Source organism: Cervus canadensis, chromosome 5 (assembly GCF_019320065.1).
Source record: "Cervus canadensis isolate Bull #8, Minnesota chromosome 5, ASM1932006v1, whole genome shotgun sequence".
Lineage (NCBI taxonomy): Eukaryota > Metazoa > Chordata > Mammalia > Artiodactyla > Cervidae > Cervus > Cervus canadensis.
Window position 1 is genome coordinate 97,961,121 of NC_057390.1, and position 11,955 is coordinate 97,973,075.

Consider the following 11,955-nt stretch of genomic DNA (forward strand, 5'->3'; position numbering starts at 1 on the left):
CCACAGTAGCAGAGGAGCTAGTGTTGCCAGCCATCCCCCCCTCCCCGCCTCCGGCCCCTGCCAGAGAGACAGAAAGAGCGGGGCGGAGGCCTGTGCAGAAAGTGCACCGGGAGCGTGCCCACAGATGCCCTCTGCCGCGAGCAGCCCTCTGCAGCTCGGCCTGCAAACCCTCCCGGTGCAGGGCCGGCTGAGTGGGGAAGTGAGGGTGCCCATCTTCTGGAGGCCCTCGGGTGCAAGGAGCAGCGGGGGCCACTGGAGGGCTGGGCACCTCCTCTGGGCAGGGCTGGGGCAGCCCGGGAGACCTCGCTGGGGGGCGTCCAGGCTTCCAAGTCAGAGTCGGGCCAGTCTGGAGCCCCTTCCACCCCGACTCCCCGACTCTATCTCTGGAACGTGGGAGGAGGCAGGGGCTGCTGAGGCCACAGGCTTCCTGCACCAGCAGGGGCCGGCCAACTGATGATGGGTTTAAGTTAGGGCTGGGGCGGGGCTCTGCCATCCTAGACAAGTCATTTCTCTCCGCTCTGGGCCCATCGGTAAAATGAGAGTGGTCCCAAAACCCACAGCAGGGCTGTCCTGGGGCATGAAGGTGCACCTGCCAGGCAGGAGCCACTCCTGTCTCCGAGGCTGGGGGAGTCAGCGTCTGGTTGGAAAAGCAGTGGTTAGGGGACAAACACCCACCAGATCCTTGGCACACAAAGTCAGGGGGCTGACTATCTGACTGCCTCTCCTTCTCCACCTGGGGCAGCTTTCTGAGCTCATTTCTCTGAAAGAGCGAGGCTGGCCAGACAGAAATAGGTACAAGGGGAGGCTCCAGGCACAGGCTTGGGTGCAAGGGACTTCCGCCTATTTAAATCCTCTGAGCTGACCTGGAGCTGGTCAAGCCTCTGCCGTGACTTCAAGGAACTCCTTGCCTTCCTCCAGGGCCTCCGTTTCCCAGCCTGCAAAAGTGAGAGAGCTGGTCAAGACGGGGAGCGACCACCCCGACGTGCTGCAGGTTTGCAAATACCAACAGCTCCCAGGGGCCGTGTTTGGCCCAAGGCGATGAATCAGAAGCAAGAAACGCCAAGGGGTCACGGCAGCCAAAAGGGGAAACGGCCCAAGGGTCAGCCGAGAGATGGGGGAGAGGCAGAATGTGGTCCGTCCACACCGTGGAATACTCGTCAGCCTGCAAGAGGAAGGCGAGTCCGACCCCGCGGCAGCAGAGATGAGCCCTGAGGACCCCGTGAAACGAGCTGGACACAGAAGGACAAGAACCGTGCGCTCTCACTTCTAGAGAGACCTGGCCTGGTCAGAGAGACAGGAGGGCAGTGGGGGCCAGGGGCTGGCGGGAAGGGACGGGGAGGCAGGGCTTGATGGAGACAGAGGAGCAGTTTTACAAGATGAGAAGAGCTCTAGGAGCGGATGGTGGCACAACAGTGTGAACAGAATTAATACCCCTGAGCCGCACACACAAGCGTGATGAAGACGGCAAACGTGCTGCATATTTTTAAAATATTTATTGATTGATTTGTAGCGTCAGGCCTCAGTCGCTGCACGCGGGACCTCTGTTGGGGCACAGACTCTCTCGAGTTGCGGTGGGCTGGCTTAGCTGTGGGGTGCGGATTTAGTTGCTCCATGGCAAGCGGGATCTTAGGCCCTCAACCAGGGATCAAACACCATGTCCCTCACATTACAAGGCCGATTCTTAACCACTGGACCGCCAGGGAAGTGCCTGGATTATGTATGTTTTAGCATTGCTAAAAAAAGAGAGAGAAGAGAGGAGAAGCAAGCCAGCGGGTCGAGTGTGGCCTTGGTGTTTGCTGAACAAAGGCTCCAGGACCCGAGCCCAGCAGCAAACAGCTCACGGTCAGGGTGGAGAGACGGGCTGGCAGTGTCCACCGCCGAGGCCGAGCAGGCCGGGCCCGTGCTGGAGGGGGCAGGAAGGGACCCAGGGCTGCGGGGAGAGGCCGCGTCCCTCCAGGACCAGGCAGCTGAGCACCCCCCAGGCAGCTGCACCAGAATCCCAGTGTCTTCTCCTCCTCCTCCCAGAGCGGCTCTGCTGGCCTCGGGCCTCCCGCAAAGCTCTTCCCTCTGCCTGGAAGGCGGGCCCTCAATTCTTCAGCAGGCTTCCTCTTTCTCCAGTCTAGTTTCAACCCACAGGCACCCTCCGAGGAGACCTGGCCCCAAGAGATGCCCTCCTCTGACACGGATCATGACTGCCATCAAACAGCTATCTGTGCCACTGTCTAAACGCCCAGTGAAGGTCTCCACCGCCTCCCCCGCACCCAGCAAATAAACGCGAGGATAGATGGGTGGGTGGGTGGGCAAACCAGCTCATGGGGCTGGCCCTCCCCATCCCAAGCGGCTGGTGAACAGTGAGGGCCCGGGCTGGGGTTGGGGTTGGACGGCTGTGACTTGGAGTTCGAAACCCCTGGTCGGTCCTGCCTGAGCTGCGTGATTGTGCAGTTGTGTGAGATCTGCTTCCAGACATCAGCGGATGGCTGCGAGACCCCAGCCCAGAGCTGCAACAGGAAGACAGCACCAGTGCCCACCGGGAGGACCAGCCCTCAGTGTGAGACCTGCCCTCCCACGGAGCGCTTCGGCAGCAAACAGTGACACTTTAACAACCTCGGAAGCTGAGGCAGTCGCTCAGTCGGGTCCGACTCTCTGTGACCCCTTGGACTGTGGCCCACCAGGCTCCTCTGTCCATAGGATTTCCCAGACTAGAATACAGGAGTGGGTAGCCATTTCCTTTTCCCGGGGAATCTTCCCGACCAGGGATTCAACCTGTGTCTCCTACATTGGCAGGCGGATTCTTTACCACTGAGCCACCTGGGAAGCCCTAAACTGAGGTATCCACTTGTCTGAAGCTTGGCTGAATTTTAAGTATTCCTGCCTGGAGAACCCCATGGACAGAGGAGCCCGGCAGGCACGGGGCTACAGTCCACAGGGTCACAGAGAGTCGGACAAGACTCAGCGACTTTCACATCACGGCCCAAAGGCTTTTTAATGGGCAGGTCAGCCCTGCCCTCAAGGTCTTGGGTTCAGTCCCGGTTCGAGGCCCCTCTCCTGCCCAGAACTCCCCACTCCCCGAGTCCTGGGCACGGAGGAGGCGTCCCTGCGCTGGGCAGAGGGCCGGGGCTCAGTAAGGGGGAGCCCCAGCGTCCAGAACCGCAGCCCCCTTCCTTCCCCGGTCCCCTCCCCGTCGTCCCCTCTCCCCCTCCTTCCTCCCCATCCCCCATCTCCCTCCCCCCTTCCTAGCCTCAGGTGGGGTCGGGGCCCTGGCAAGTGCTGAGCCCAAAACTGCTGAATTATGCGGTGGTTCGGGTCATTCATCCTCTGGGGTCCCGGGCAGGGTCCCTGCCGAGTACGGAGGGGACGGCGCCCCCTGGTGACCGCGCCCGCGGAGGGTGGGGGGCGCGCAGGGCGGAGGGCGGGGGCGCCAAAGGGCGGGGCGGGGGCGCAAGGGACTGACGCCCCTCGCGGGTCTGCGTTCGCTCCCTGACCGTCTCATCCGCCGCCGTAGGCGTCGGTGTGTCTGTCTGCGAGAGGCGCTGGAAAACGGTCCAGAGACCCCGCCACCATCTAGCAGTCAATGGGGTTGGGGGTTCGGGGTGGGGGGTCAACAGGTGTGCCACGTGCGGAGGCCTCTCCAAAGTGGGGAGCGGACCCCTGTTCTCAGGGATCACCCTGAGAAGATGGGGCGGGGGGGGGGCGGGGGCGGGGCAAAGGCAGAGGCCCTGGGGTAGGGGCCTGGAGCCTCAGGGTTAAAAACTGGGGCGGGGGGTTCGGGAGCAAACTGGGTGTGATTGGGAGAGTCTGGGGAGCAGGACCCCCGGAATCTCTGTTAAAGGGTTTGGGGTCCCCGCCTCCCGTAACCCCAGCAATGAGCAGCCAAGGCGCCTTGATGGAGGAGCGCCCCCTGGCTTCTGCGGGGAGGATGGCGGACACCAAGCCCTGCGAAGGTGTTGAAACCGGGGATACCCGGAGGTGGGGGTGCCCGAGGGAATCCGGACCGGAGGATGGCCTGAGCCACCCCACCCCGGGGGGGCCCTGAGACCCCAACACAGTCACTGGGGCAGAGGTCATACAGGATTGCGGCCCCAGGGGGGGAACCTTTAGTGACGTCTGAGGAAATCACGGAGTTCCATGCCCTTTGACCCACCAGTATCTTACAGACATCTGCCCATGTGTGAAGAGACACACAACAGTGATTCATTGCGACCTTTATTTGCAAAAGGTTGGAAACAACCTAAGTATCCTTCAAAGAGGGCTGGTTAATCATGGTCCCACCATCCAGTGGAACACTGGGCGTCTGTTCAAAGAATGCGGAAGTGCCATGTGAATTGATATTTCCCAAGATATACTGTCCCATGAAAAAGGCGGATATGGAAGGGAGTGTGTAGTAAACCCATGTGTCATCAATTCATTTAGAGCTGACTACGTTTTGCCCCTGCGACAGGCGGGATCTTAGTTCCCTGACCAGGGATCGAACCTGTGACCCTGTAGAGGAAATAAGGAGTCCTAACTACCAGACCGCCAGGGAAGTCCGTAGAGTTCACTTTAAAAGATCAAGGATTCATGTTACAGCCTCTCGGGAGCCAGCAGGAGCATGTTCAGCTGTCTATGAGAGGGAGAAGAGACGAACAAAACCCCTTTGTGGGTTAGTGGTTTGCTTTTTAAGGGGGGGGGTGAAGAATATACAATTTTACCTTTAACTCTGTACATTATCTCTAGAGAGATAAATAAGAAACTGATAATATTAGTCACCTCCAGAGAAAAGATGAGTCCCGTGTCTGGGAAAGGAGTGGGAAGGAGGTCTTTTTACCAAAAGGCTTTGGTGTCGTTGAGATTTTGAACCACCTGTATTTAGCTACACATCCTCCCGAGAGAAAAATGTAAGTGGACGTGGGACACCTGTTAGGAGGCTGTCACGGTGGTCGCGTTGAGAGGTGAAGTGAGCTGGGCTGATGGATGCACTGCATTTGTTTATCCATTCATCTGTCCCAGGACACTAGGGTTGCTTCTGCCATTTGGCTATTGCGAGTGACGGTGTTATGAACCCCGGTCTACAGATAGGTCTTTGGGGCTCTGTTTTGATTATGTTGGATGTATACCCAGGCGTGGAATTGCTGGACCGTGTGGTCTTTCTGGTTTTAATTTTGAGGAACTGCCGTGCTGTTTTCCAAGGGTACATCACTTATTTTACTTTGTTTATTTATCCTTGGCTGCACTGGGTCTTCACTGCCACACAGGGGCTTTTCTCTAGTTGCGGCGCCGGGCTTCTCACTGCGGGGGCTTCTCCTGTTGCAGGGCAGGGGCTCGAGGCACACAGCCTTTGGTAGTCGCGGCTCCCGGGCTCTGGAGCACAGTTGGTAGCTGTGGCTTAGGGGCTTAGTGGCTTCACGGCGTGGGGGATCTTCCCGGCCGAGGGGTGCAACCCGCGTCCCCTGCAGTGGCAGGCGGATTCTTCACCACTGAGCCACCAGGCAAGCCACTCAGGGCCGCCCCATTTTACCTTCCTCTACTGGGTGGAGGGATTTTCCGCAGACCAGCTTCCGGTTCTTAGTGCTGTATTGCCTCTGGCTCTGGACCTTCATATCACAGCACCAGCAAATTGTCACAGAAGTTGGTAAGACTGCATCTCTGGGAACCATTCCAGATGGCCATCAATAGCTTAGCTATCACAGAAGGGACCACATTCTCAAAAACCTAAAAACAGAAGTACCACAAAAGCCAGCAAGTCCACTCCTGGGTATATATCCGAAAAAACCAGAAACACTAATTCAAAAAGATATATACACCCCAGTGCTCACAGAATCATTATTTATAATTGCCAAGATAATGGAAGCAACCTAAGTGTCCATCAACAGATGCATGGACAAAGAATATGTGATTAATATATTTACACGCACACACGCACTGGAGACCTGGGTTCGATCCCTGGGTTGGGAAGATCCCCTGGAGAAGGGAAAGGCTACCCACTCCAGTATTCTGGCCTGGAGAATTCCATGGGCTATACAGTCCATGGGGTTGCAAAGAGTCGGACACAACTGAGTGACTTTCACTTTCACGCACACACACGTATATATACACATACACACAATGGAATACTACTCAGCCTTAAAAAGAATTAAATTTTGCCCATTTGCAGCAACGTGGATGGACTTGAAGGGCATTATGCTGAGTGAAATAAATCAGACAGAGAAAGACAAATACTATGTGATATCATTTACATGTGGAATCAAAAAAATACAACAAACTGGTGACTATAACAGAAAAAGGAGCAGACTCACAGACTGGGGGGACAGACTAGTGGTCACCGTGGGGAGAGGGGAGGGGGGCAGTGTTGGGGGAGCACGCTTAAATTCTGTTAGCTTCATTGATATTTGCCTCTGCCTGGCGCATTTTTGAAAATATTTAACTCGGCCATATAAACTCTGTTTGTGATCAGTCTTTGATGTTCAGCCCTGGAGGTGGATGCTTATGAATTGTGGTACTGGAGAAGACTCTTGGGCCAGTCCAGTCCATGGACTCTCCAACCAGTCCATCCTAAAGGAAATCAGTCCTGTCATTCATTGGAAGGACTGATGCTGAAGCTGAAGCTCCAATACTTCGGCCACCTGATGCAAAGCACAAGCTGGAATCAAGACTGCCGGGAGAAATATCAATAACCTCAGATATGCAGATGACACCACCCTTATGGCAGAAAGTGAAGAACTAAAGAACCTCTTGATGAAAGTGGAAGAGGAGAGTGAAAAAGTTGGCTTAAAGCTCAACATTCAGAAAACTAAGATCATGGCATCCGGTCCCATCACCTCATGGCAAATAGATGGGGAAACAGTGGAAGCAGTGCCTGACTTTATTTTTCTGGGCTCCAAAATCACTGCAGATGGTGATTGCAGTCATGAAATTAAAAGACGCTTACTCCTTGGAAGGAAGGTTATGACCAACCTAGACAGCATGTTAAAAAGCAGAGACATTACTTTGTCAACAAGGTCTGTCTCGTCAAGGCTATGGTTTTTCCAGTAGTCCTGTATGGATGTGAGAGTTGGACTATAAAGGAAGCTGAGCATCAAAGAATTGATGCTTTTGAACTGTGGTGTTGGAGAAGACTCTTGAGAGTCCCTTGGACAGCAAGGAGATCCAACCAGTCCATCCTAAAGGAGATCAGTCCTGGGTGTTCATTGGAAGGACTGATGTTGAAGCTGAAACTCCAATACTTTGGCCACCTGATGCAAAGAACTGACTCATTTGAAAAGACCTTGATGCTGGGAAATATTGAAGGCAGGAGGAGAAGGGGGCAACAGAGGATGAGATGGTTGGATGGCATCACCGACTCAATGGACATGGGTTTGGGTGGACTCCGCGAGTTTATGATGGACAGGGAGGCCTGGCGTGCTGTGATTCATGGGGTCACAAAGAGTCGGACACAACTGAGCGACTGAACTGAACTGAACTGAACTGATGCAAAGAGCTGACTCATTGGAAAAGACCTTGATGCAGGGAAAGATTGAAGGCAGGAGGAGAAGGGGACGACAGAGGATGAGATGGCTGGATGGCATCACTGACTCAATGGACATGAGTCTGAGTAAACTCTGGGAGATGGTGATGGACAGGGAGGCCTGGTATGCTGCAGTCCATGGGGTCGCAGAGTCGGACACGACTGAGCGCTTGAAGAACAACAACCTGTAGGTACGTAGTTTAATTTTGCTTTGGAACCAGTTAACTAGGCAGACGAACGTCCTCTGGAACAGGGTGTCCCACTTGGAAGAAAAAAGAAAACCACTCCCCACGTCCCCATCATTGACCGTCATTGGTGGCACTGTGTGGGAGCATTCCGGGACCTGTGGCCACGCCTCCCGGGGGTCAGACCTGATGGGGAGGGTCTGACATCGCCCCCGCCCCCCCCCTGCCGCCCAGAGCAGGCCTCTTATTAGACTCTGCTCCCGGTGCCCCCAACCAGGCGGCCTTCCTCTGCGGCAACGTCTCCCTTTCTCTTTTAGGGTGTCATGGACGTTGAAGACCACCAGGTGGCGGTGTCTGCTCATGGGGCGCTCTGTCGCCACCTCGTGGCCGAAAGTGAGCATTACGCCTTCTCCCCAGTCCCAAGGGTGCAGTGAGAATCCAGTTCCAGCTGGCAAGGGTTAACCCTTCACTCTGTGTTCTGTGGGCTGACCCAGCGGCCCAGGAGGGAATATTCAGATTCTGGGGCCTAAAGGAAACATTTTTCAAAGGCTTCCTTGCTCTCGGTTGATTGCATTATTCTTGTTGTTGAGTCACTAACTCCGACTCTTTGGGACCCCATGGACTGCCACACGCCAGCCTTCCCTGTCAATCACCATCTCCCGGAGCTTGCTCAAACTCATGTCCATTGAGTGGGTGATGCCATCCAACCATCTCATCTTCTGTCCCCCTGACCTTCTCCCCTTGCCCTCAATCTTTGCCAGCATCAGGGTCTTTTTCCAAAGTGTCATTGTTCAGTTCAGTTCAGTCGCTCAGTCGTGTCCAACTCTGTCACCCCATGGACTGCAGCACATCAGGCCTCCCTGTCCATCATCAACTCCCGGAGTCCACCCAAACTCATGTCCATTGAGTCGGAGATGCCATCCAACCATCTCATCCTCTGTCGTCCCCTTCTCCTCCCGCCCTCAATCTTTGCCAGCATCAGGGTCTTTTCAAATGAGTCAGTTCTTCGCATCAGGTAGCCAAAGTATTGGAGTTTCAGCTTCAGCATCAGTTCTTCAGGACTGATCTCCTTTAGGATGGACTGGTTGGATCTCCTTGCAGTCTAAGGGACTCTCAAGAGCCTTCTCCAACACCACAGTTCAAAAGCATCAATTCTTTGGCGCTCAAGTTTCTTTATAGTCCAACTCTCACATCCATACCTGACCACTGGAAGAGTCATTGTTACCTGTTCCCAATGCTATGAGGCTTCAGGGAAAGCCCCAGCTGCTTCTTTAAGGTTCCCGAGCCTTCCTGGCCTCTCTCTCGCCTCCCGGCCCTGCCTGCCCGCCCCACCTCTGCCTCTGACCTCTCCACCGTGGATCCCAGGCAGGACCACGGCCTCGTCCTTGGGAAGCTGCTGCTTTGGGGGAGGAGCGATAAACAAGAGGGCTTCCCTGGTGACTCAGTGGTAAAAAATCCGCTTGCCAGTTCAAGAGACGCGAGTTCGATCCTTGATCCGGGAAGATCCCACAAGTCCGTGTGCCACAACTACTGAGCCTGTGCCCCAGAGCCCGGGAGCTGCAGCAGAAGCCCGCACGGTGAGAAGCCCACACAGCGCAACTAGAGAGCAGCCTCCACCGACCGCAGCTAGAGAACAGCCCAATCTGCAAGGAAGACGCAGCCCGGCCCAAAAGAAACAAAATTACATTAAAAAAGAAAAGGAATGAAACAGCACTGCAGGCTCTGTGATGGGATGAGTTTGGGTGTAACAGGTTCAGAGCATGACCCCAAACGCTCCAGGCAAGGTGAACTCTAAGCTGCACCCTGAAGGATGCTGAGGAGTCAGCAGGTGGCTGATGGAGAACGGGTGGGGTTGTCACTGGAGACAGGTGAGGTTTCATTCCAGAGCGATCACTTCTGCTTCCGTGAAAGAACAGATTTGCAGAGACAAAGCCAGAGGGTCACTGGGTGGGAGCTAGGGGGTGGTCAGGGCCTCAGAAGCCTCCCTAAGGTGGTGGGTAGTTCATGTTTTTAATGTTTTGCTTATTTTTGGTTGTGCTGGGGCCGGCATCGCTGCAGGGGCTTTTCTCTAGTTGCTGTGTGTGGGTTTGTCTTGTGGTCATGGGTTCTAGGGCACACGGGCTTCAGTAGTCATGGCACATGGGCTCAGTAGTTGCAGCTCGAAGGCTCTGGAACAAGGGCTCAGAAGTTGTGGCCCACGGGCTTCGCTGCTCAGCGGCCTGTGGTATCTTCCCGGATGAGGGATCAAACCCGTGTCCCCTGCGTCAGCAGGCTGATTCTTCACCACTGAGGCCCCAGGGAAGCCCTGGTTGTGGATAGCTTAGAATCAGCTTTGCAGGTTCAGAAACTCAATTCCTTCAATGTCCAAAGATACGTGTGCCATATTTAGCAAATAAAAATACACCTACCTAATTGGAATTTCAGATAAATTATGAAAAAACGGTTATATGAGTATATATAACCATAAGTATGTATAACTTATAAGTATACTTATAAACATAAGTATGTCCCTAATATCATGTGAAATTCTAATTTGACAGTGTATCTAATGTTTTATCCATCAACTCGACTGTCAATGACAGACTTCAGGACTGACTCATGTGTATCAAACTCACAGGGGACTAATAGAAACACACCGATTTATTAATTTACAGTGGTGGAAAGGGCTAAGAATACACATCTCTTATTCAGACTCTCCTTTCTGGCAAATTAAACCAACCGATGCTCACTGCTTGGTGAGCATGGAATGAGAGCAAAGGACATGAGAAGTTTGAAAGGACATTTCATCTCAAGGTGAAACCGTTAGGTGTCATTTCCAGGGCTCCCAAGAGCTGTGGCACCACACGCCTTTGTTTCAACCCAGAAAGGAATTCAGCGAGAGGCCAAGTGGCAGCTAAGAAGCGACTTATTAGGACACTTGTAAGGTTCACAAGTGGGCAGGCAAGCACTGCACCGTCTCTGATACTCAGGGGGTTACACTTCTATAATCAGAGGAAGAGAGGGGAGGAGGAGAAGACCTTTTTTGTCTTTCTTGAGTAGACATGTCTCTATCATCAATTCCTCCCTCAGATAGGGCAGGGCTGTTTACTCGCCCCTCCCAATACGGGGAGGCCAGGATTGTCATAGCACCTTGGAAAAATATTTTCAGGTCTCAGTACAATGAGGGTCTTTCATTTTGAGGGGTCACCTTCCCATAAATGATTGCTTTTTGCGTGCACAGAGCCTGTCTTGGGGGTCATTAAGTTCGTGACCCCACTGGGCATGTTGTAGGCCTTATTTTTTTTTATTGTTTTGGGGGGTTACTAACTTACTGAGCTCACGGGGAGGATGTAGGTCTCATGCCACCATTGTTTTTGTTTGTTTGGGGACATGTCTTCTGCTTCTGTTGCATGGTTTTGTTGCTAAGCAAGTTAGCTGGATTTTGTCATTAAGATGGCCAATCTGACTCTGATGCTAAGTGATTTGTTTTGCTTCATGAGTGAAGCAAGCCCATATTGCTTCAGAATTTTCCCATTACTTTCTTGAGTGATCATTAGTCTTACTGTGGTCTCCCAAATCCCCCTGAAGTTCCCTATCTATAATTCCCTAATGGAGAATTCTGTCCTTATCCAAGGCATGGGAAAGTGGAGTATTATCCTGGCCTCACAGCATAGAACCTTCTTTGGTAATAGAAGAGGCAAGTTCCCACGGAACGAGGTAGGTCAGGGGCTGCAGTCCTCACGTCCACCCTCCTCTGGCTCGTCTGCCACGTTCTCTTGGTTGATTCCTGTGTTCTCAGAGGGGCCTTCCTTTCAAAGTCTCAGAGTCTCACTTTTGGATTACACATTTTTCTTTTAAAAACATATTTCCGTGGTATTTATTTGGCCTTCTTAAATCCATCTAGGCTAAAAAGGTAGTCTTTTGACTCAGAAGTCACTTCAGAAACTTGGGGTATCCATATCCAAGGGGCCCTGTGCTCTGATTTTTATCTCCTTTAACATCCTCAAATCCAGTCCCTTCTTTCCATCCTCACTGCCACTTCCTTGGTCTCAAGCAGCATCCCTTGCCTGGATTATACAGACTCTCTGTTAGTTTGGGCTTCCGTGATAGCTCAGTAGATAAAGAATCCGCTTGCAATGCAGGAGACCTCAGTTCCATTCCTGGGATGGGAAGATCTGCTGGGGAAGGGATAGGCTACCCACTTCAGTATTCTTGGGCTTCCCTTGTGGCTCTGCTGGTAAAGAATCTGCCTGCAATGCGGGAGACCTGAGTTTGATCCCGGGGTCAGGAAGATCCTCTGGAGAAGGGAAA